We start from the raw sequence: 27203 nt of genomic DNA, 5'->3' as shown, positions 1-27203 counted from the left end.
TGCAAATAAACTAGAAAATCTAGAAGAAATGGATACATTCCTGGACACATACACCCTCCCAAGACTAAACCAGGAAGAAGGTGAATCCCTGCATAGACCAATAACAGGCTCTGAAATTGAGGCAAAAATTAATAGCCTACCAACGAAAAAAAGTCCAGGACCAGATGGATTCACAGCCGAATTCTACCAGAGGTACAAGGAGGAGCTGGTACCATTCCTTCTGAAACTATTCCAATCAATAGAAAAAGAGGGAATCCTCCCTAACTCATTTTATGAGGCCAGCATCATCCTGATACCAAAGCCTGATAGAGACACAACAAATAAAGAGAATTTTAGACCAATATCCCTGATGAACATTGATGTGAAAATCCTCAATAAAATACTGGCAAACCAAATCCAGCAGCAAATCAAAAAGCTTATCCACCACGATCAAGTTGGCTTCATCCCTGCAATGCGAGGGTGGTTCAACATACACAAATCAATAAACGTAATCCATCATATAAACAGAACCAAAGACAAAAACCATATAATTATCTCAATAGATGCAGAAAAGGCCTTGGACAAAATTCAACAGCCCTTCGTGCTAAAATCTCTCAGTAAACTAGGTATTGATGGGACGTATCTTAAAATAATAAGAGCTATCTATGACAAACCCACAGCCATTATCATACTGAATGGGCAAAAACTGGAAGCATTCCCTTTGAAAACTGGCACAAGGCAGGGATGCCCTCTCTCACCACTCCTATTCAACATAGCATTGGAAGTTCTGGCCAGGGCAATCAGGCAGGAGAAAGAAATAAAAGGTATTCAATTAGGAAAAGAGAAAGTCAAATTGTCCCTGTTTGCAGATGACATGATTGTATATTTAGAAAACCCCATCGTCTTAGCCCAAAATCGCCTTAAGCTGATAAGCAACTTCGGCAAAGTCTCAGGATACAAAATCAATGTGCAAAAATCACAAGCGTTCCTATACACCGATAATAGACAAACAGAGAGCCAAATCATGAGTGAACTCCCATTCACAATTGCTTCAAAGAGAATAAAAAACCTAGGAATCCAACTTACAAGGCATGTGAAGGACCTCTTCAAGGAGAACTACAAACAACTGCTCAGCAAAATAAAAGAGGACACAAACAAATGGAAGAACATTCCATGCTCATGGATAAGAAGAATCAATATCGTGAAAATGGCCATACTGCCCAAGATAATTTATAGATTCAATGCCATCCCCATCAAGCTACCAATGACTTTCTTCACAGAATTGGAAAAAAACTACTTTAGAGTTCACATGGAACCAAAAAAGAGCCCACATTGCCAAGACAATCCTAAGCCAAAAGAACAAAGTTGGAGGCATCATGCTACCTGACTTCAAACTAGACCAACTGAACAGAACAGAGCCCTCAGAAATAATACTAGACATCTACAACCATCTGATCTTTGACAAACCTGACAAAAACAAGAAATAGGGAAAGGATTCCCTATTTAATAAATGGTGCTGGGAAAACTGGCTAGCCATATGTAGAAAGCTGAAACTTTTCTTACACCTTATACAAAAATTAATTCAAGATGGATTAAAGACTTAAATGTTAGACCTAAAACTATAAAAACCCTAGAAGAAAACCTAGGCAATACCATTCAGGACATAGGCATCGGCAAGGACTTCATGACTAAAACACCAAAAACGATGGCAACAAAAGCCAAAATAGACAAATGGGATCTAATTAAACTAAATAGCTTCTGCACAGCAAAAGAAACTACCGTCAGAGTGAATAGGCAATCTACAGAATGGGAGAAAATTTTTTCAATCTACCCATCTGACAAAGGGCTAATATGCACAATCTACAAAGAACTTAAAAAAATTTATAAGAAAAAAACAAACAACCCCATCAAAAAGTGGGCAAAGGATATGAACAGACGCTTCTCAAAAGAAGACATTTTTGCAGCCAACAGACACATGAAAAAATGCTCATTATCACTGGCCTTCAGAGAAATGCAAATCAAAACCACAATGAGATACCATCTCACACCAGTTAGAATGGTGATCATTAAAAAGTCAAGAAACAACACATGCTGGAGAGGATGTGGAGAAATAGGAACATTTGTACACTGTTGGTGGGACTGTAAACTAGTTCAACCATTGTGGAAGACAGTGTGGCGATTCCTCAAGGAATCTAGAACTAGAAATACCATTTGAACCAGCCATCCCATTACTGGGCATACACCCAAAGGATTATAAATCATGCTACTATAAAGACACATGCACATGTACGTTTATTGCGGCACTATTCACAACAGCAAAGACTTGGAACCAACCCAAATGTCCATCAATGATAGACTGGATTAAGAAAATGTGGCACATATATACCATGGAATACTATGCAGCCATAAAAACGGATGAGTTCATGTCTTTTATAGGGACATGGATGAAGCTGGAAACCATCATTCTGAGCAAACTATCACAGGGACAGAAAACCAAACACCGCATGTTCTCACTCATAGGTGGGAATTGAACAATGAGAACACATGGACACAGGGTGGGGAACATCACACTCTGGGGACTGTTGTGGGGTGGGGGGAGGGGGGAGGGATAGCATTAGGAGATATACCTAATGTAAATGAAGAGTTAATGGGTGCAGCACACCAACATGGCACATGTATACATATCTATCAAACCTGCACATTGTGCACATGTACCCTAGAACTTAAAGTATAATAATAATTTTAAAAAACAGAAAAACCCATGTATATGTGTTTCAATAAAAATATGACCTCAAGTACTTCAGGTGCTACATATGATAATAAGCTTAATATAGTAGAAGGAAAGGTGGCCTCTTTAATGATTGATATTTATCGGCATAATAATTTGTGTTTAAGTAGAGGTGTTCTAATATGAAGATGAGCACACTGCAAACTAAATGGCCTAGTTTTGCTTCATCTTGTGCTGGTGTGATACTTGTTAAGTGAATAGTCTTTCATTATAAGTTTAAACTTTAATTCAATGAGCGCCCCCATTCCCCTGCAAGGGATGTGAATTAAGATTTAAACAGCAGCCTATTTCGACATTCATTGCAATGTGGTCACTCAAGAGATCAAACACATACAACTTCATACTTTTGGGGTTTTTTTTTTTTTTTTTGAGATGGGGTCTTACTCTGTCACCCAGGCTGGAGTGCAGTGGCACAACCTCAGCTCACTGCAATCTCCGCCTCCTGGATTCAAGGGATTCTCCAGCTTTGGCCTCCTAAGTAGCTGGGACTACAGACAGCCGCCACCATGCCTGGCTAATTTTTGTATTTTTAGTAGAGACAGGGTTTCACCATGTTGGCCAGGCTGGTCTCGAACTCCTGACTTCAGGTGATCTGCCCGCTTTGGCCTCCCAAAGTGCTGGGATTACAGGGGTGAGCTACCACACCTGGCCAACTCATACTCTTTTAAGTGAAGGAAATAGACTAGGCTATACCCTTGAGAAAAATGTATAAGAGATTGAAGATTTAAGTAAAAACAAACAAAAAACATGTTGAGAGAAAATAATAAAATACTGCAAAAAGAAAAATTAGGAAAATGTAGACATCTGTCATTCAAGCCTTTTTGGTAAATGGAAGACTGAACCCTGGATTTTCTTCATGCAGCTTTGTCCTGTTCACTTGAATATCATCCAGAGAACATATGAAGCAATGAATGTGGCTGCTTCCGCCACAATAGCTCTGAATGGCCTGACACTGGAGGCATCCAAAAGAAATGGCTTTGGCACACAGGGTGAATTTTTTCAGGTATTTCTTAGCCTGGAAGCTGTTCTTTTCCTGCCAAAAATCCAACCCTATCTATAACAACCTCTTACTGCTAGTGTAAAGAAAAGGGTAGACAAAGCTAAGAGAGATTTTAGAGAGCACAGCCATAGCTGGTAACTGGCAGTGCGGATGGCATTTTCAGAGCCTGCAGTGAAGAACAAACCTTTAGTAACCAATTAGGAACCTGGGGAGTTAAAGCTATAAAGTGTGATTGATAAAGACTTACGTAATAATCAACAGCAGGGTATTGCATACAGAGAAAATAAAAATACCCTTGTGTTAAGATAAATGTCCTAAGAGAAAAATGTAGGACACAGAAGAGTAATGTCGGATCCTGGGGCTGGACCCTGCACAACAGGGCCCCAGTCTCAGCAGAGCCCATATGCCCTGCCTGGCACAGCAGCAGTGAAATTGTTCACCTTCAAGAATCTACAGAGGGCATTTAGGAGGGGATGACAGGGGCATTCCCCTGTTTTCCCAGTAAACTCACACCTCCTCAGAGGTATATGTGGATTAATACATAACCATCACAAGAGAGAGAATGTGCACTAAAATGACTCATGTTGAATTTTCCACTAATTTGAAGACAGCAAGAAAGGAGAGCATTGATATTTAGTTTCATTTAGATAAAAATAAACATATATGCATGTGTGTTTTAGACTCAACCAATTTTGTAAAGTACAACTCATAGCAAATGTGTATATAGCTAATTGCTTAGTAAACTAGTAATTGTGTAATACTTTTCTGTTAGCACATGTTTAATTCTCCCAAACCTATGCTTTTCTGTTGTCTTTAAAAATATCAGGTCTGTAAACCCAGTACTTTGGGAGGAGAATCGCTTGAGCACAGGAGTTTGAGAATAGAATGGACAGCATGGAAAAACCCTGTCTCTACAAAAAATACAAAAATTAGTCGGGCATGGTGGCACATGCCTGTGGTTCCAGTTACTTGGGAGGCCAAGGTTGGAGGATCACTTGAGCACAGGATGTGGAGGTTGCAGTGAGCAGAGATCATGCCACTGCGCTCCAGCCTGGGCAACAGCAAGAACCTGTCTCAAAAAAAGTAAAACAAAACAAAACAAAAAATTCAGAAGTCCCTTTGAAATCGTTTTAGAGGATTCACTGAACAAAAGCCAACCCAACAGGCACTCCTATCACAGACAAGTGGCATACCTTTAAGAAAGTTGCCCAGGTAAGCTCCCCACTGTGTGATTCATGCCACAGGAAGATCCTTGCAGAGGTCTTGATGCCTTTGTTTTCCGTCTAAACTTGACTCAATACACACCACACACCAACTTCTTTTCATTCATGCCCTTAAGCCCTGAAATATTTTAGACATTTGTATTTCCTTCATACTTTAAAATCATATACCACCATCAGGATCTTAAAGTGGAAGTTACTTATTGTTGCTATAAAAAAAATAATATCCACATAATATCTGACTTCACTTGGGCTTTTTATAACTTCTTTTAGAAAAGGAATGGAACTCAGCATGAATTCCTGCTTCCAACAGAAGTCCAGGCCTAGTTGCCAGTTCTATGAATCCCAAGTATCTGTACTTACAATAGTAAAAAATAATAAAAACTTGCTGTCTACCTATTTTTTAAACCTAAACTGCAAAAATATTATATTGCTGCAGTTAAATGGTGCTTCGTGTTATAGCTGAATTTCTCTATGTGTTTCTAGCCCTGAATAAAAAGAACTCCAGTGGACTCACGATTCGAGCGACTGTTAGTTAAGTCTTCTTTGTGTGTGTTTTTTACTTGATCCTCCCGCAGGATGGCCCCCTCTAGCTTTCATATATGTGTGCTGTGCTCCTCTGGCTTGGATGTCCTGGCCAGATACTTATAACTATAGGTTGGTGCAAAAGTAATTGCAGTTTTTGCTATTAATGGCAAAAACCACAATAACCTTTGTACCAACCTAATACATGCAAGGGGCTGAGGTAGGAGGTGGGATTTGACTCCAGAGGTGGGGCTTGGACTCGGAACAGATTGAGGACTAGCTAAAACAGGGCCTGGGCAAAGCAGCTTTCAGACATGTCCAACAGTGTGTCATGTCAATTTACTGTTGCCATGGCAACACCCCGTGGTTATCACCCCCTTCTGCGGCAGTAACCCAATGACCTAAAGGTACTACCCCTTCCCTAGAAATTTCTGCATAAGTCACTCCTTAATCTGCATGCAATTAAGAGTGGATGTAAATGTGACTGCAAAACTGCCCTGAGCTGCTAGTCTCTGCCTAAGGGATAACCCTGCCCTGCAAGAGCAGCCATAGAACCCACTGCTAGAGCTGTAGCACTGCCTCTTCAGTAAAGCTGTTTTCTTCTACCTCTGTCTTGTCCTTGAATTCTTTCCTGGGCAAAACCAAGCACTCTCATGAGCTAAACTCCACTTTGGGGCTCATCTGCCTGTATCAGGGCCTAATAAGTATTTGTCATCTCTGGGTTAAGACTAAGGTATGGTACAGGTTTGATGGTTACAGCAAGTGAAGACAACTTTTCAATCAAATCCTTATCTAATAGTGTTTGAGGATAGGACTAACTTCCATTTATGGTCCAAACATTTTATATCAGGAAACTGTAAGTAATCACTTTTTTGTGTTTTAGGAATCATGGATTCACTTAAGGCACATCAAACTTCATTTGTGATGCACCTTTGCTATGATGGTAACGTTAAATCAGTCGTTGTCAAAGATCTTGTTAACTTGGAATGGGTTGATTATGTTAATGAAGTTACAGACTACAAAATTCCTAATCAACTTAAGTATCCTTTTTCTTCTGGAAAAATACCGCCTTTTTATCTCCTTTAATCCATTTCTATGCACTAACTGCTCTTCTAAGCATTTTATACATATTATCTCATTTAGTCCTCACAACAACTCCTTAAACTGACTCTGTCATTATCCCTCTATTATTGGTAGAGGCAAGGGAAGGTGAGTGCTTTGCCAAGATCAGCCAGCTAACGTGGGGAGCTGGCTTCCAAACTAGGCAGTCTGGCTCCGGAATCCACATCCTTAGCCCTTAACCTTCACATATCCTCTCTATGCTGCCTCTTTGACTCACCATTAAATGAGGAGCAATTCTCAAAACTTCGCTGCTTCACTTTCTGTTGTGAAAAAATTCTGCTTCTGTTCATAGGAAACAGAAAACTACAAGAGGAAACGAGAAATTTGTTAGCATAAAAAATAAAACAAGATGAAGCTGACACTTTACAAAGTCATCGATCTCAGCCTAGCCCACTAAAATCACATGGACTATTATTCATGATGCCGCTCTGTGTCTCTCTTCCCAAGCTTGCATAAGACCAGGATTGATGACAGTGACATAAAGCAGTGGTTCTCAACCAGGCACAATTTTTGTCCCCTTGCCCCACCCCTGAGAATATTTGGCAATGTCCGGAAGCTTTTTGAGTGTCACAAATGAAGGAATCTATTGGTTAGAGGCCAGGAATGCTGCTAAACATCCGGCAGTGGACAAGATAGCTTCCCAAAATGAAGAAGCATCCAGTCGAAAATGTCAGTAGTGCCACTGTTGATAAACCCTGACTTAGGTTATTCCAGCTTCACAAATATTCATGTCAGCAGCAGTATCTATCTTTGGCCTTGTGGCTTCAGTTGATTGGATATAAAGCATAGTACTAATGAGCTATAGCTCATCCATCCTTCATTCTCCCAGCCACTTTATGTGTCTTTATGTGGCTATGGTGGATGACATGACTTTGAGGTCTAAAAACTTTGGAAACCCCCGAAGAAATTTTTTTAAATATCTGCTGTAATTGTCACCTAATTATCGAATTATCTAAGAAGGAACACTTTGACAAGGAAATGCTGTCAAATTAAGGGAAAAACAAATTCCATTTACCCCTTGTCATTTAGAAAGGCAAAGAGATTTCGCAGCCATCAGAGATGTACAATTTTCACATTCACCCATCAATGCCTAAGGAAAATAAAAGAGTTTCAGGGAATGAGTTTGACTCATACTGTTATGCTGGAGCAGTTACTGACAAGGAAGTTATGAAAACAAATCATATCCCTCAACTCAAAGAAGATTACAAAGATGTTTGCCTCTACAGAAACAGACTTGTGTAAAAAGTTATTTCTGCAAAATATAATATGTAGAAATGTCCTTGATGACAAAAACAAATTCTTAGAGATTTATCATTTTTTGTATTATTTTCAAGTACAAAAGGAGTCAGAAATGAAAGTAAATCAAAATGATTTCTTTGAAATGCTATAGTTCATATGCAAAATGCTGCTGCTAAAACACCGGCAGTACAACAGGTGCATAATTGTTCTATACTGAATCTACTTAACAGCCAGTATGTCACCAACTCACATTTTTGAACAAAGGCATGAGTTCTCTAGGGCTGGAGTTTCAAATGAAGAAAACCAACACCCATGAAAAGAAGCCTCCTTTATTTTTATGTTATAACCAGTAGTGCTACCAGCACCGTCCTCAAAGCACAGCTGTGAATATCACCTCCCATGCAATGTGTGCACATTTCTAGGTTAGTGGGTTGAGGGTCAATGTATAACATAGGTAGAGTATAATCTATATTATGCTTAGTCAACAATATTTCCTTTATGGAAGAAACAATGCTTCCCAGAATCCCAACTAAGAAGTCACAAGGCCATTTTTCATACTTTGGAGGTAGATAAGAATACAGAAAAATGAGCAAAACAGCCCATAGTGAAGATATGACCCTAAAATATATAAAGTATTTTTTTCCACAGAAGAATAAGAAATAATAAAGTCTTCTACAGAGAGGGATTGCATTACTGTTACTAACATACATGAAATGTATAGAAAAGTTGTCTTCAAAAGGCAAAAATCCTCAGATCTTGTACCATAAATTTAGGAAGCCACAAGTATACAGAATGGGAAACGTAACTATCTCACTTTGTTATCATTAAGGGAAAAATGAAAAACACTACTCTATGTAAATTTAGAAATTCACATCATTTATGGGTTATCTACTTGACTCATTTTCAAACTGTTAGGTCTTTATACATATAATTTCCTATCTGAAGATATTCTCAGACTTGTCTATCATTTATTTAAACATGCTTATCAAAAGTTTCTTCCTCTTTTAATCTGTCAATTTCTAATAGCCTAATGAATTTAAAGAATATGTTCCTCCTGGCTGTTTTGTTCTGCTGGCTACCACACTTACTATGCTTCATTTCTTGTACGGTCAGTAATTGTTTATAGGGAGCTACTCATTTTCCTGAAAAATTATTTGTGGGAATTCTCTGAGATGAAGATGAAGTTGTATTACTCCAGAGAAGGTTCGTTTACGCTTCCACCAGGAAATTTTACAGTCCAATATTTCACTGAATCAAAGATATTGTTGATCCTCGGGTACATTTTGATGTAAAATTTGGGGGCAGGGAGGATTAAGTGAATGATAGAATCAATGAAATACAATAAATTTATGGTTTGGGATTTTATAGACAATCCAAAATTACATCTTTGGACACCAAATCCATGCTGGCTTAGAGTTACAACTCTTCAGTTGAATTTCCCATCACACTCCCACTCTTTAAAGCATCAAGACTAAATTCCTATAATCTCTTTAAGGTAGAGAAGGTGGAAAGGGAGATTTTCCTCTTGTTCCTCACAGAATGAGGCAAATGCCATTTGAGTTCAGCTTTCTGGAGTTCTCCTATCAGACTCTTCAACTTAGGAGAACTCTGGTCTTTGTCTTTTGAGGGAATTCTGTTCTTTTGATCTCATACTCTACTAGATTAGAAAAATCAAGGTTTTGGCAAGTCCCCTTCTGACAAAAACAACTCTATTGCTATACTTATCTCCCTGGGTTTCTGTCTTCAATTAGACTTTGGCCTTAAAATTTTGCATTATCTTGTCATCTCTGCCATGTTTTTAAGGAGATGCATTTGTATTTTATTCATTCTTTCAGCAAACTGCCTAGTCACTATATTACTGGACAGAGATAGCTCTATTGAAATAACTACAATCCAACTTTGGTATTATTTCTTAGAAGAAAACTGAGCTGCAATTCAAGATGGTAGTTAACAGAGCAGGAGCACCATCATCTCAGACAAACACCACCACTTTAAGTTCCAGCTCCCTTTCTAGCCTCATGCATTTCAAGGAAATCACTTATCTTCTAACTATAAGCAGCCAGAAAGAGCAGACAGTAAAACACAGATAAGACAGCTCGGGCACAGAGGGAGGTGGCGGAAAGTCTCTTGAGTAACTGCCAAACTTCACCCTCATACAATGGGCCCCAGCAAAACAGTGGACCTTAATAAGCACATCCCTTTCCTTTCAGGAGGCACTGAAATAGGGAAGCTAAAAGCAGACTCGGGGGTATGCCTGTAGCTGCAGAAAAGTGTATGGGAACAGACACACAACTCTCCCTCCCAAATAAGCACAACAAAGGGACACAGAAGCAGTCCAAGCCTCTGATAAACTCTCCCACCCTGAATCCTTAAAAACTCTCAGTCTGTAAAAGAGTGTGCCTCTGACCTAACTTGGCCAGAAGCTCCTCTCTGGTTTGTTTTCTCTAAAATAAACCTGTCTTGACTGGCAAGCCACATTTCACGTTTCTTTCCTCTTTCTATAATTCTTCCTTCAGTTTAATTTCTTTAATTCTTTAATTTCTTTCCTCTTTCTTTAAGTAGCACATGCAGTTGCCTCCTGACTTTCTTGAGAAAATTTTAAAGTTACAGTAAAGAAATATAAAAAAGTAAATTATGACAGTAAAGAAAACAGGGGGCAGCATCAGCAGGCTAGAGATTTTTACACACTTCTGGAAGATGTGGTAAAACAATGAGTATTGAATGACTTTTTTAAAATTTTGAAAGTTGCCAAAAAAGTAGATTTTAAGTGTTCTCACCACAAAAAAAAAAAAATGAAAGTATGTGAGGTGATACTTATGTATATTAGCTCAATTTAGCCATTTTACAATGTATACATTATATTGTATACATGTATTTAAAATGTGTACATATTTCAAAGCAATATGTTGTCCATGAAAAATAAATACAATTTTTATTGCTCAATTAACATTAATAAAATCAAACAAAAACAAACAAATGAGTGGGGGAAAAATCTGAAGGTCTCAGATCAAATATATGTGAGAGGGAGATGCATAGAGGTGGTGGCTGATTTTCCTGGTGCAACAACTGATCAGTTGTGAGCATGAAGTTAGGCTGAAAACAGGTAAAGTAATTGAAATTATGTCCTCAGAACAATTGTGCCAATACTTACCTGTTCTTACCCATGTTTTCTCTCTCTCTCTCTCTCTCTCACATACACACACACACACACACACACACACACACACACACCCTTCCTTCTGTATCCCAGGTAAAACAATAATTGGTGTTAAAAATGAACATTTTCCTGGGAAAAACTAGATGTTGCTAGTACAAAGTCCTGATGACCAACAGAAAGCATTTAGAGTCCTACAACTTTATAGCTGGCTTCCCACCTGCTCAACCTGAAGAAAACCCTGCCAGGTGACAAGCCCCACCCACTTACAGAGAACTGTCAATCAGACTTCCCAGTCAGGGGAGAGTTCTTTAGGGGAAGCAAGGCAAATGAAATCCACACCAGGTACCTGGAATATTACCTCCTCCCATTTAAGTAAAAAATAACAACCAAGAATTCCCAGACATATAAAGAAAAACAAAAGCATAAAAATAATAGACTATCATAGATTCACTGGAAATTGGAAAAAGGGACCTGTTTGGGGATGATAAAAATGTTCTAAAACTGAATTGTGGTGCAGGCTGCCTGCACAAAGTTGGGAAATTATTTAAAAACATTAAATTTGACACTGAAGGTGGGTAAATGCTATTTATGGTATATAAGTGATACCTCAATTAAAGCTGGTTTTAAAAAAGCAATATACTGATTAAAAAACAGTGTCAATGCGAAAATAGCACCAGATCATGTTAAACAAGTAAGGAGGACTTTATTCAAGGATATTGTAATAAGGGAGAGTGAGCTCAGCTTAGTCTGAACTCGACGTTACTAAAACAAAGGGTGCAGGAGAGCTGGGATGGAGGGATGTGTTTGCTAACTGGCCTTACCCAGAGAAAAGGTAAACATTCTGTTCTATCGTCATGACAAGAGGTGGTTTTATAACTTGGAGCAAGGTGGTTTTATAACTTGGAGCAAGGTGTCCGTTAGAATTAGACCCTTCCCCAAACACCGAGCCTGGGAGATAGGGGCACTATCTTTCTTTGATGATTACATTTCAAAGGGATGGCTCCCAGGTTCTGGAGAGGAACAGTCCTGGGTTACAAAAGTGATAAGAAGCTTTTTTTTTTTTTTTTTCTGAGACAAAGTCTCGTTCTGTCACCCAGGCTGGAATGCAGTGGCGTGATCTCGGCTCACTGCCACCTCTGCCACCCGGGTTGATGCCATTCTCCTGTCTCAGCCTCCCGAGTAGCTGGGACTACAGGCACCCGCCACCACGCCCAGCTAATTTTTTTGTATTTTTAGTAGAGACGGGGTTTCACCCTGTTAGCCAAGCTGGTCTTGAACTCCTGACCTTGTGATCCACCTGCCTCGGCCTCCCAAAGTGCTGGGATTACAGGCGTGAGCCACCACTCTCGGTCTAAGAAGTTTTTTAAAGATTTGCATCTCAAAGGGACAGGGAAATAATTTATAATTGCCAATTTTCTAAAGTAAATGTAGTAAGAAGAGTGAGTTTTGAGGCCTAAAGGCAAGAAGCATGTCTAAAGTTTAGTCAAGCTGAGGGAACTTTAAAGCCCTCTTGATGACAAGCAACCCAACAAAAGAAAATAATTGGCCCCCAAAACAAAAACAGAAAAACAAGAGGGCAAAAAGCATTCACTACTTTTAAAATTTGTTAACTAATTTTTGCAGATGCATTACAAATTGTACCTCTAAAATAAGAACTCAAAAGTCAGCATACAATAATTGTCTCTTCTCCAAAATAATAATTATAATAATTTAAAAATTTATGAAGTCATAGAAATTTCCCAGAAAAGGGGGGGAAATGAGAAACAATATGATGGAAAATATAAATGTATTATTTCCTTCAAATCCCCAAAAGTTGTAAACATAAAATGTGCTGAAAAGCAATACACAGAAACCAAATTCCATTACTAAGAAAAACTTGGGCAGCAAAAACTTTCAGTTTATGTTATATGACCTGGCTTTTCACAGTATTTTCTACCAAAAAAAAATGCATCTCATTTTTCTATGTTGGATCAAGGAATAAGGTGGAAAGAATAGATTTTACAGACATTTGGGATAAATTTATTTTTTAAGAGGTGGGATCCACAGAGAAAAGCTTGAGCTTTATGTTAGACATTAATATACTTCTGAATGAATTATTAAATAAGCACTTGGTATTTTTTGTTATACTTCACCTGTGACTTGGCCTCTAAAATAATTATCACAACATGGTCTGGTGAAATGAAAAAGCTAAAATTAGGCTTCAAAAAGTCATTTTTAATTAAAATGCTTTGATTACATTTAATATATCTTTTGTGTAATGTTGCTTCACTCTTAATATTACTTTTTCTTTTACTTTTGATCTCTTGATTTGGAACAAAGAAATGTAATGAAAAAATTAATTACACTGGGCTAAAAGGTAAAGAATAATCAGGAATTTCTAATAAAAAATTTATAATAACTTTGCTGCTGTTAGAAATCTATTCCCTTTATGTTATGTAGGTAGAAGCCAGAGATTATAACTACTTTACAATGTAAACATATGTCACCTCAGCTTTGAAAATGTTATCAACAAAAATGCCAGAGTTGACAGTTATCAGAAAACTTGTCTCCCTAATATGTCAGCCTTGGGTTCTCTAGTACTATGAATCCAGTTAGCAAGGTGGGTGTTTCAGGGGAGGGGAGCCCGTGCAGGTATTAAGAGTCTAGATAAGATGGTCAATAATACAGAGAAAAACATGAATGATGCGAGTTCATTTGCGTAGTGGCATCTAGAAGGCATCTGGACCATGGATCTAGTTAACGAGGTTGGGAATGGGGTGGTAGGGTGAGGAATTCTTACAGATATCCAAAGCCTGTAAGAACTGAAGGGAAAGAAAGAATGATGATGGGTTTCCAATTAGTCTCAGGGTTCTGGGACCCACATGAACCATGGCATGGGGTTCTGCCACTAGGTACCAGGTAGCAGCACCCAGGACACCTGAAAAAAGGAATCAAGGCATAAAAAGAGCACTTTCTTCCCTAAGGCAAAGGCTCTTTATTCCCTGTCCAGTGCAACATGAGGTTCAAACTCTGGGCAGACTGAATTCATAAGCAGGAACAAGTAAGTCTACCAGACAAAAGTCAGTAAGTATGAATAAGTATGCAGTAGCAGAAGCGAGAAAATTCTGTCAGGCATATTTCTCATGTGGTAGATAAAGCATTCACGCCACAAGCAAATCAGGATAAAATTGTATATTCTACAAATTCACATGTCTATTAGTGGAGGTTAAAACAGCGTGAACATTTTAACATATCAGGAAAATAAATAACTTGAGATAACAGAATATTGAGGACAGAAAGGCAAAATCACACATTCCTTATTCAGGTGCTTTTGCGGATTAGATGTGCTGAGCTCTAAAACCATAGGAATGATGCATCTTAATACTCTTACCAAGAAATGTAGCTTTGCTTCCTTCAGCCAATCTTGAGCAGCTCCAGAAAGGATGGTCCTGTTAATTCTCTAGCAGATGTTTTAAGCAAGATTTAGCTTAAGTTAAAGCAATGACCAATAGACTTTATATATTTTTTAAATTCATCCTCACCTAGAAAATTGATAGAAGTTCATACCAGCCTCTGGCTTGTTAAAATTTTTACTTACTGTATCTACTTAGGTTAATAAGTATTAAGTTCAAATAATATGATTTTTGTTATCTTATGTTCAATGGATTTATTTGCTTCTGCGCTACTTGTACAATTTGCTAACAAGCTCCTTCTAAGGCATAGACTACAAGTGGGAATCAGAAAAACGCATCCACCGCAGCCCTCTTCATAATTGCTGAAATGATGACACAGAGAGGAGGAAAAAGTGCACAGTATTTCCTATCTGTCATCAATTTGAGGGAATCAAAGGCATTAATTAATCTGTAGTTTTAACCCTGACTGCATGTTGGAATCACGTGCCTCATCTAAAATCAATTCATAATTTCAGGGTATGTTACCCAGACCTGGAAATTTTCCTAAAGTGTCTTGGGTAATTTTCCTGTACTGCCAGGATTGAAACCACTAGGTTAAAAGGCCATTCTTAAGATTCAGTCTTGGATTCAAATCCATGTTAATTCTCTAGTGCAGTAGTCCCCAGCCTTTTTGGCACCAGGGACTGGTTTTGTGGAAGACAATTTTTCCATGGACAGGGGCAGGAAGGGATAGTTTGGGGATTATTCAAGTGCATTACATCTAGTGTGCACTTTATTATTAATACATTGTAATATATATAATGAAACAATTATACAACTCACCATAATGTAGAATCAGCGGGAGTTCTGAGCTTGTTTTCCTGCAACTAGATGGTCCCATCTGTGGGTGATGGGAAATTATAGTGACAGATCATCAGGCATTAGATTCTCATAAGCACATGCAACCTAGTTCCTTTGCATGCACAGTTCACAATAGGGTTCATACTCCCATGAGAATATAATGCCACCGCTGATTTGACAGGAGGTGGTGCTCAGGAGGTAATGTGAGCGATGGGGAGCAGCTGTAAATACAGATGAAGCTTCACTTGCTTGCCAGCCACTCACCTCCCGCTGTGCAGCCTGATTCCTAACAGGCCATGGACTGGCCTGGGGACCTCCTACTCTAGTGGGCAAAGGACACAATCAGAAATTTTTCAAAAGAAGACATACAAGCAGCAACAAACATATGAAAAAATGCTCAACATCACTCATCACTCATCAGAGAAACACAAATTAAAACCACAGTGAGACACCAACTTAAACCACTCAGAATGGCTACTATTAAAAAGTCAAAAAACAACAGATATTGGTGAGATTGAGGAGAAAAGGGAATGCTTATACACTGTCAGTGAGAACGTAAATTAGTTCAACCCCTATGGAAAACAGTGTGGAGATTTCTCAAAGAACTAAAAATAGAATTACCATGTGATCCAGCAGTCCCACTATTGGTGTCTACCCAAAGGAAACTAAATCATTATATTAAAAAGACCCCTGGCTGGGCACGGTGGCTCACAGCTGTAATCCCAGCACTTTGGGAAGCCAAGGCGGATGGATCACGAGGTCAAGAGATCAACACCATCCTGGCCAACATAGTGAAACCCCGTCTCTACTAAAAATACAAAAATTAGCTGGGCGTGGTGGCACATGCCTGTAGTCCCAGCTACTCAGGAGGCTGAGGAAGGAGGCGGAGGTTGCAGTGAGCTGAGATCACACCACTGCACTCCAGCCTGGCAACAGAGCAAGACTCCGTCTCAATTAAAAAAAAAAAAAAAGACCCCTGCACGTGTATGTTTATTGCAGCAGTATTTATAATAGCAAAGTCATGGAATCAATCTAAGTGTCTATCAATGGATGCTGGATAAAGAAAACGTGGTACATATACACAATGGAATACTACTCAGCCATAAAAGAAATCGAGTCTTTTGCAGTAACATGGATGGAATTGGAGGCCATTACCTCAAGTGAAATAACTCACAAACAGAAAGTCAAATACTTCACGTTCTCCCTTATAAGTGGGAACTAAACAATGTGTACACACATGGACATACAAGTGGAATAATACACATTGGAAACTACAAAAGGTGGGAGGGTGGGGGTGTGAGGGATGAGAAATTACCTACTGGGTGTGGTGTAAACTATTCAGGTGATGGGTACACCAAAAGCCAAGATTTCACCACTACACAATATATCCATGTAGCAAAAATGCATTCGTTCCCCTAAATCTATTTCTTAAATTGTAATAATAATTTTTTTAATGTATTTGACCTTAAGTGAGTCACTTCACCTGTATAATTCTGTTTCTTTACCTGTAAATAATACCTACCTTTTAGGGTTGATACATGGGTTAAATGAGATTATCTATTTAGGTTCTAGAGCCTGGCACACTGTAAACTCTCAATAAATGACAGGTTTTGTTTTTAGGTGGAATCTAAAACTCCATATTAACTATGGTATTATTAATTCACTTTTTGATGATCCTAAGCAGTAGTATATAGTAGCACCTATTATGAAAGCAACATTGACATACATCCCCCTAAATAAGTTAATGTTCTCATCTCAATTGATCTTTTTGGTGGAAATAGTTTTAGATGCTAAGGAAGTGGGCAAGTGGTTCCTGAAGAGAGGCATATTACAATATATACTTTATGTGTAGCAGAATTTCACTATTTAACAAAAACAAAGCAAAAGAAAAAAACCTAAAAAGACCTAAAAAGAATTCAATGCTAATGCTTGCCTCCAAAAAAAAAGTATTTATCACACCAGATAGCATGTTTTCAATTGTCTTTCTTAATGAGACTTTATCATCCATCTAGTTATAATGGATACAATTGCATATCTTAGAATGTACACTTTTAGGTAGTTTTGACAAAATCATTAATAAATAAGATGAAAAGAACTTTTAGACATCAGTTGGCATATCAGAAGGCAAAGTCAAACTTTACATAGCTATAAGAGGCAGCAGATTCCCTTGTGCAGTAATGACAATTCAGACTATTCTTTCTTTTAGCTAGATAGAGAAAATAGTGTGAGAAACAAATTTTCAGTGCCACAAAAGAAATAGCACTCAAACATAAATTTAATTTTCTCAGCGAGGCAATTTTTACTTCTATAGAAGGGTGCAACTCGTGAATGGAGTAATGGCCAAAGCACACCTGAACAAGGGAGGGGAAGGAGTTCTTATCCCTGACGCAGGTAGCCCCCACTGCTGTGTCGTTCCCCTATTGGCTAGGGTTGGACTGCACAGTCTAAGCTAACTCTGATTGGCTATTTTAAAGAGAGCAGAGGTACAAGCTGGAGGGGTGGGGTGAGTAGTTTAGTGGAAAAGACGGTTACAGAACAGGTGACTCAGGATGACTCAGGTCAGAGCAGGTGACCAGGGGTGACTCAGAATGGAGCAGGTGATAGAGGCTAGGAGGGGGTTGTTTGCTGAAACTAGGGGCAAGGAGACAAAGAGAATGAGGAAGTTAAACTTTAAAATGAAGAACAAAGAACAGGGGAGGTGAACATACTGATACATTGGTTCTTTGGAGAGGATCTCAGAGCTCATTGCATTTAACAATTTACAGGCTAAAACCTTTGAAGAGGAATTTATTATGCCCTACAATAATACCGTGCCTCACTGGGTTGGGAGAAAAAAGTGGGCTATCAAGGAATTAATGTTCAGCTCCCTTAAGAGGAATCTGCAGTTTGCCTCATATATGTTCACAGGACACAACAAAGAAACATCCTCTCTGAAATCTGTGTGTGGACAAAAGTTGTCAAATGTCTACCAGACCCCAGTCCCAGCAGATAAAACACATCATTGTACATAGGACTTTCTGTCTTTCATGTTAACCTCCATTGCATTGTCTCAATCCCAAAACAAGACTCCCATATAAGAAGAGAAGGTGTTACCCATTGTATCCAGCTGACAGTGGTGACATTGAGTGAGTCAAGCTAATAATGCTTAAACTTGGAATTCTCATGAATCTCATTTAACACTTTTGCCACTTGCCAAGAGAAACACAATAACATCTGTCATTGAGGAGTTAATAATCTAGGAACAATCCCAGATTTACGTTCAGAACAAATCACCCACCACCAACATAACTCCATTTCAAACTTAAAAGGACCTACCTTCCTGTGAAACACACAGCTGTTTTCCTGTGAACTGTTGAAGGAGTCCCTCTGTATTCCACATGAGATCATTATTATGAAAAGACTTTGAAAACTATCAACAAAAGCCTTCACAGTAACTCCTTGAACCTATTTTTTAATTGATGAGTAATATTTTATATATTTTATGAAGTACAATGTGATGTTTTGACATAGGTTTACATGAGAATAATTAAATCAAGTTAATTAACAAATCTATCACCTCACATACTATTTTTTGCAGTAAGAAAATTTAAAATCTACATTTTAAAACAATTTTGAAATACACAATGCATTATTAATTAAGTCACCATGCTGTGCTTTAAATCTCTAAAACATATCCCTCCTGTCTGACTGAAACTTTGTACCCTTTGAACATCTCCCCATTCCACCTACCTCCCTCCAGCCTCTGGTAAGCACCATTGTACTCTCTACTTCTATGAATTCAACTTTTTTGAATTCCACATATAAGTGAGATCATGTAGTATTTATCTTTCTTTCTTTTTTTCTTTCTTTTTCTTTTTTTTTCTTTTGACAGAGTTTTGCTCTTGTTGCCTAGGCTAGAGTTCAGTGGCACGATCTCAGCTCACTGCAACCGCCACCTTCCAGTTTCAAGTGATTCTCCTGCCTCAGCCTCCTGAGTAGCTTGGATTACAGGCACCAGCCACCGCGCCCAGTTTTTAGTAGAGACAGGGTTTCACTATGTTGGCCAGGCTGGTCTCAAACTCCCGACCTCGTGATCTGCCTGCCTTGGCCTCCCAAAGTGCTGGGATTACAGGCATGAGCCACCACGCCCAGGCATATTTGTCTTTCTATGCCTGGCTTATTTCACTTAACCTAATGTCCTTCAGGTTCATCCATGTTGTCACAAATGCCAGAATTTTCTTCTTTTTTAAGACTGAATAGTATTACATTGTGCATATATGCCATATTTTCTTTATCCTTTCATCCATTGATGGATGCTTCTAAGTTTGACTCCAATTCAAAGGAATAAATTCTATTTTGAAGAGCTTTTTTTCGTGCTATTCCATGGCTCTGGAAATGTCTGAACCAAAACACGTATCATCGATGTATTCTTCTTACTTGTCATTGTAAAAGTCCTCTTAGCATACATGGGCAAAGCTAATAGTAAGTTAATTTTAAAAGTTCGTTAAAAGGAAAAGTCAAAAACATATACGTTTTAATTTTTTTATTTTATCTAAAAATGTATACATTTGCCAATGTACTTATATATAACAAAGGCTTTTTTTAATTAAAGAACGAATCTGCTGGTTGAAGTCCTAAAACATCTTATTTGAAGTAATCCTTAGGCTTTAGTATTTTATTTAAATACAATGGAAATCTAAAGATTCTTACAATAATCAGAGCATATAACCTTTTGAAAATTTAAGATTTTCTCTAATCTTTTGTAGTCATCTTGCCCACACATAACTTAATATGATTATTTTTATTACCTTTATTATAACCTTTCCAAAGACTTCAACTTAGTCTTCATAGAAATAAGACACTCTTTTATTCACAATGTCGTTAGTTTCTATAATATTTGCTTGCAATATATTATTACAGAAATAAATACAACTGTCATAAATAGGTTTGGGAACCAACAACTAATTCTTGGCAAGCAAGTGCCTCACTGCAAACTTAGTAAAAAATAATCTACTAGCTGTGAGCATTCAGCACTTCCTGGCCATAAATTAGAATATGTTCCCTAGGGAATGGCAAGGTCTGATTTCGGTGAGTCAGTCTAACAGAGGTGCCTTTAAAGAATGTCATTTCATTTCATCATTTCACCTGACTCTCTTACTTGATTATAAACTCCATGAGGACTAAACTCCCTTAAGGAACTGACACTTAGTTATACACCTTACAAACCAAACAAAAACATCCGGACTAATTTTAGTAAAATGTACTTAAAAAGTGAAATTATCAGTAAGTCATTCAGGTAGTGTATCTACATGATTACAAAGCTTCAGTTTCCTCTTTTCAAAGTTATTTTACATCTCTGTTTTTAAACTACAAATGATGCTGTTTAAATATGCTTTAAAATGTATGTAATAATAAGCTCGGACTGTAACTAAAATCAGATTGAATCAGATGTAGGTTTGTAAATGATCTGGAAACCTTTTAGAACCATTGCTAGGGGAACATTAAACCAGCAGAGCAGTGTTTAATGAGTAAGTCATATCTTTATTTTTAAATTAACAATAACACACTAATAAGGTAAAAGAAAAGTGAAATGAAACTGCAGGGAAGCTGGTGATAAAATCATAAAGCTTTTATGGTGATAAAAATCATAAGAGGATTCACACAGAACAATCTACATAACTGTTTCTTCCTCTTTCTATGTAGCAAAGGAAAAAGGGGATAAAATGAATTTTCAGGAACATAGCAGAGACCTTCCAACACAACCAATGCTAAAATACCTGAGAAAGCTCTGCCCCTGCTAGCTAACACCTAGAAGAGTGAGTGAGCCACTTGTGTCTATATGTGGAAAGCAGCTCCTGGCTGTGGGTCCTGGAAAGACGGAAGCTAAAATCAAGACAGTTTCAGAATGAGTTTGGTCTGATCTAGATAGAAGTAGCATGACATAAATGAGAAACAGAGATGACTGGCAGAATTAGATGTTTTCTCACCAGTTTTCAACCAGTGTTCACATTTCTTTAAATCTTGTATTTTAATTGCATCTCAAATTTTTTAAAGTTTATATCAGCATGAATTAATTTTTAACAGCTTTATTGAGGTATAATTAATATACAGAAAAACCATACTGCAAGTTTGATCAGTTTGGACCAATTCATGCACCGGAGATACCATCACCGAAATCAAGTTATTAAACATATCCATCACCTCCCAAAATGCCCTTGTATTCTTTTATGTTTTGTTTTTGTCATTGTCTTTTATGTTTTTTTTGTGATAAGAACAGTCAACTTGAGATTTATCCTCTTAACAAATTACTAAGTGTCTAATACCATATTGTTACCTATAGTCACTGTGTTGTACAGAAGATTTCTAGAACTTATTCATCTTGCATAATTGAAATTTTATACCTGTTAAGCAACAATTCCCCATTCTTCCCCTCCTGACAACCCCTAGTAACCATCATCCTATTTTCAGCTTCTATGCATTTAAGTATCTTAGATACATCATATAGGTGAAATAGATGGACTTAGAGGGAGTTATGCTAAGTGAAATAAGCCAGTCACAGATGGACAGATATTGCATGATTCAACTTATATGAGGTATCAATTAATTCTTTACTATTTTAGATACGAATTCTATTTTGTAGCAAAAATCTGAGTAGAAATGTGGGCTCTTCTCTATATCACAATTGAGATTGTGGGCCTGACTCTCCAAAGCCAAATTGAGTGTTGACCATTATCAAGGCAAAAGATCATCCAGATTTCAGACAAAATCATGAAGGTGAGCAGCTTCTGGAGTTGCAAGTCAAGACAAAAACATGAAAGAACCATCAAATGGATCTTTTAGTGACTCATTAAAACTTTTACTTTCTATCCACATATTTGGAATTATCTTACAAGTCATATGATAGCAGTAACAACTGCAGTGACAGAGGTTAAATGAGGCTATTAAGGAAAAGACAAATGTAACTCGTAATTAAATACTACCAATAAAAATCATATGATCATTTAAGCAACTTTAACATAAGACTTGTAGTCAGCACTTTCAGTAATAGAAGAAACATTCTTTTTTTTTGAGATGGAGGGTCGCACTGTTTCCCAGGCTGGAGTGTGGAATGCAGTGGCGTGATCTTGGCTCACTGCAAGCTCCGCCTCCTGGGTTCACGCCATTCTCCTGCCTCAGCCTCCCGAGTAGCTGGGACTACAGGCACCCGCCACCATGCCCAGCCAATTTTCTGTATTTTTAGTAGAAACGGGGTTTCACCATGTAAGCCAGGATGGTCTCGATCTCCTGACCTCATGATCCGCCCGCCTCAGCCTCCCAAAGTGCTGGGATTACAGGCATGAGCCACGGCACCCCAGCCCAAAACATTCTTAAACAAGCTCTTGCCATGAACTTTCTTACAGAAGTGCAAAGAAACATCTAAGAAAAGAGGTTATGAAAGTTTACTAAGAGCATTTACTAAAAAAGTAACTTTACTAAAAAAGAGATTTTGAAAAAAAAAAAAACCCTCACAAATCTTTAAGAAATTTCCTAGCTGATTTAGGGTAGAACACAGTTCATTATGCTGGAGATGTGAGCACACATCTCCAAATGATTCCTGTTTACATTTCCAGCTAGAGTTGATGTTCTTTTAGTAAACTTTCAAAAAATTTAAAAAAGAGATTTTGAAAGTAAACTTTCAAAAAATTTTAAAAAGAGATTTTGAAAGTAAACTTTCAAAAAATTTTAAAAAGAGATTTTGAAAGTAAACTTTCAAAAAATTTAAAAGAGATTTTGAAAGTAAACTTTCAAAAAATTTAAAAGAGATTTTGAAAGTAAACTTTCAAAAAATTTAAAAAAGAGGTTTTGAAAGTAAACTTTCAAAAAATTTAAAAAAGAGATTTTGAAAGTAAACTTTCAAAAAGTTTAAAAAAGAGATTTTGAAAGTTTACTAAAAGAACATCAACTCTAGCTGGAAATGTAAACAGGAATCATTTGGAGATGTGTGCTCACATCTCCAGCATAAGGAACTGTGTTCTATCCTAAATCAGCTAGGAAATTTCTTGAAGATTTGTGGCGGTTTTTTTGTTTGTTTGTTTGTTTGTTTTGTTTTGTTTTGTTTTTTTGAGATGGAGTCTCGTTCTGTCACCCAGGCTGGAGTGCAGTGGCGCCATCTCAGCTCACTGCAACCTCCACTTCCCAGGTTCAGGCAATTCTCCTGTCTCAGCCTCCCGAGTAGCTAGGACTACAGGCACGACTAACTGTCATATTTTTAGTAGAGGTGGGGTTTCACCATATTGGTCAGGCTGGTCTGGACCTCCTGACCTCAGGTGATCACCCACCTCGGCCTCCCAAAGTGCTGAGATTACAGGAGTGAGCCACCACGCCCGGCCTTAAGATTTTATTAGACAAAAGAATGTCCCCATTTAGAGTACGTTCTTTGATGTTGTTTTTTTGTCGCTGTTGTTTTTGATACAGGGTCTCACTCTGTTGCCCAGGCTGGAGTGCAGTGGCATGATCACAGCTCACTACAGCCTCAACCTCCTGAGCACAAACAATCCTGCCACTTCAGCCTCCTGAGTCACTGCAACTACAGGCATGTGCCACCATGTCTGGCTCATTTTTTTTTTCTTTAGAGACGGGGGCCTCACTATGTTACCCAGGCTGATCTCACCTTCAGCGATCCTCCTGCTTCCGTGTCCCAAAGTGCTGGGATTACAGGTGTGAGCCACTGCACCCAGCCCTATGCACTCTTTAATTCTAATTCTCCTAATTCTATTTGTTGGATCTAAATAGAATGCAGGTAACCATCCTTTGACCCATTTCGTGCTTCTAACCACACAGATACACAGAGGCACATTCATTTCATCATATTAAATAGCTCCAGTGCTTCCTAAAGTTCTATAGCACGGCATCTTCTTCCCCAGACCCTTCCATTAACTGTCCTCAATTTGTGCATTTTTCCCTTAAACTGTGGCACTTAGGACTAAAAGCAATCAGCAAAGTGTTGCCTGACACACAGAAAAGAGAAGGATAATGCCTCCCTCATTCTCTAAACTACATTTCTATTAATTTAGCCAAAGTTGCACTAGCCTCTATAGTGATCATATCTGATTGATGATTCATATTAAATGTATTTTCAGTTAAAATCTCATTCCATTTTGCATGCTTTGTGCCATGGCTGTCCCTACTCTCATGGGATTTGAGTTCACCAGTGTCGGATTTTACTTTCATCCTTAATAAAAGTAATATTATTAGGCATAACACAATTTCCCAGTCTGATAACTTTTTCAGTGGCTCCTGATGCCACTGATCACTTTCCTTCTAGGCTGCACATCATACAAAAAAAAAAAAAAGTGTATTTTTCGTTATGTTAATTTTCTTTCTTTCTTTTTTTTTTTTTTTTTAAACATGGTCCCATTCTGTCACCCAGGCTGGAGTGCAGTGACTTGATCTCTGCTCATTGCAGCTTTTACCTCATAGACTCAGGTGATTCTCTGACCACAGCCTCCCAAGTAGCTGGGACTACAGGCACATGCCACCATGCTCAGCTAATTTTCTGTATTTTTTTTAGAGACAGGGTTTCGCCACGTTGCCCAGGCTGGTCTCAAATTCCTGAGCTTGAGTGATCTGCCCACCTCAGCATCCCAAAGGGCTGGGATTACAGGCATGAGCCACCACACCCTGCCTGTATGTGTTCATTTAAGAACATAGTAAAGAGACAAGGGACCCAGCTACCCCTTACACCGATCGAACTTTTTTCTTCTTGACAGCAGTTCATTAATAGTCATTCTATGAATGCAGACATTTGATTATTAATCTATCTACAGCATCTAGCTTATATTTCTATAGCTAACCCACAATATATTGGAGATAACTTGCAAAGTGACTTGATGAACTCAAGATACTACATGGACACATTTTGTTCTGATCTATTAGTGTAGCTGTCAGACCAAAGAAAATAATGAGGTAAATGCATCAATTGGTATTCATGAACCTGAAAGTAATTACCATTTTCTCTCCAGGGGAGATCGGATTACAATTAGCAGGATACTGAATACCTGAAATGAAAGAGAGAGATGGTGCTTAGGAGTAAATGATGAAAAAAAAGTAAACGGGAGCAATGGAAAGTAACCTTACCTCCTTTGCCATTCCACCACAGTTTGCCCCATTTATCTGCCCACTTCCATGTAGACAGAATTCTATCCATGAAGAATGTTCTGTCCTGAGATGCTAATCACATCCAAATTTTCCTTAAAAAAATTAAAATTTCTCATCAATCACCAATGTGTATGAATTGTGTAGATAAATTTCAGCAAGAATAATGTCAATATAAAAGTTTCAACTTGGCTGCTACACAAACACACACACACACACACTCAAGTATTTTCTTTATCTCTAAGTAGAAATAATAAAAAAGTTGAGATTACCCTTTTGAGAACTTTAATCAAATAACAAGATATCCTTTTGGTAATAGAGCAACATTTATATAGTAAAAGTAATAAAGCCTTCAGTTGGGAAGTTTATCTTTCCCTTTTTAAAACCAAAGCCAATAAAAATGAAATAATAAAGAAACAAACTTTAAACGGCCTATAGATAATGACACCCCTGCTAAGATACCAGTTTAGTAGCCTGCAGTTTAAACAGCTGCCATTTGTCAGATAATTGCTTATGTTATTTCCCATCTTTGCATTAAAGCAGAATGCTATATTTGCATTTTTGACCCACTTTGTTTTTGCAAGCAAAGATGTCATATAAGAATCATTGAATAACCTATCCAATTATCTTCACTAGTTGGAAGGCATAAAAAAGTTCAAAGAAACTTACCATCATAAAAAGAGATTTGTTGCATATATGACTTAATTTTCCATCTTACCTCTGGAAAAAAAAATCACAACTTAACTCCTTGAACGTGCAGTGGAATAATTATCTCCATCCTTCAGTCCCATCCCAGTATTCTATATTTACTTTCAGTTCACACAGCTAATCATTCTGCCCTCAATAGTTCTCATTTTTACATCTTTTAAAAGATCTTTTGGCCTAGACTTTGGCCCAGTGGAACATCTCTCAAAGACTCACCTTGCGCACATAGAACTCGAAGAGGGACACTGCGTTGATTACCTAGGTTTTTAAAATCTCCAGTCACCTAGCACGAACACATGCTACTATGGCCAATTTCACCTTATACTGAACCTCTTTTGGCTATAGATTTACGTGGCCATCTTTTAGTGTGATTCTAGGCATATGGTATGTCAGAGAAAAGTTGCAGTGGACAAGTTAAACAGGTGAGGAAGATTTATTCCACACCTATTGTGTTAGGGGCCAAGATTATGGCAATAAGGGAAGGAGATTGAACTCAATTCTGCAGAAACCAAAGTTGGAAGAGCTTTTAAATGCTGAGGTGAGAGAATGGAAAAGTACAGGAGGCATTTGTGGGGAATTGGTCAATGCAATTAGCCCATCTGTGTTTGCTAATTTTTGCTTAACTAAATTAGGCTCCTATCCCCACACAGAGCCAGAAAGATGGGGGCTCTATCTTTCTTGATGATTGCATTTCAAAAGGAGGACCACACCCCCCCAGCCCCCCCACTCCCCCACTAGCCCCCCTACTCCTCCCCACCCTGCCCCATCATGGCCGGGCGTGGTGGCTCACCCCTGTAATCCCAGCAATTTGGGAGGCCAAGGTGGGCGGATCACGAGGTCAGGAGATGGAGACCATCCTGGCTAACACAGTGAAACCCCGTCTCTACTGAAAACACAAAAAATTAGCCGGGCATGGTGGCGGGTGCCTGTAGTCCCAGCTACTCGGGAGGCTGAGGCAGGAGGATGGTGTGAACCGACATCGCGCCACTGCACTCCAGCCTGGGCGACAGAGCAAGATTCTGTCTCAAAAAAAAAAAAAAAAAAGGGGGGGGAGGGCCCTCAGCTCCTTGAGAAAAACAATTCTAGTTTACAAAACTGGCAAGAGGCTTTTTTAAAGATTTAC

General features: G+C 38.3%; 1 long non-coding RNA gene across 2 annotated transcripts; it reads right to left on the bottom strand.

Annotated features, from left to right (window-relative positions):
• Window positions 1-2798: 2798 nt before the first annotated feature.
• LOC129059139 (uncharacterized) lies at window positions 2799-26773 on the bottom strand. Of its 2 annotated transcripts, XR_008524869.2 has the most exons (6): window positions 26045-26773; window positions 25358-25470; window positions 25229-25278; window positions 7650-7724; window positions 6852-6937; window positions 2799-5108 (listed from the first exon to the last, which is right to left on the bottom strand). It is a non-coding gene; the product is annotated as an uncharacterized LOC129059139 (long non-coding RNA). The 2 variants fall into 2 exon arrangements; XR_008524870.2 differs by lacking the exon at window positions 7650-7724.
• Between the last annotated feature and the right edge of the window lie 430 nt (window positions 26774-27203).

This window comes from Pongo abelii, chromosome 3, assembly GCF_028885655.2.
Source record: "Pongo abelii isolate AG06213 chromosome 3, NHGRI_mPonAbe1-v2.0_pri, whole genome shotgun sequence".
Lineage (NCBI taxonomy): Eukaryota > Metazoa > Chordata > Mammalia > Primates > Hominidae > Pongo > Pongo abelii.
The sequence above is the reverse complement of the archived record's forward strand: the minus strand, read 5'-3'. Positions and strand labels throughout refer to the sequence as shown.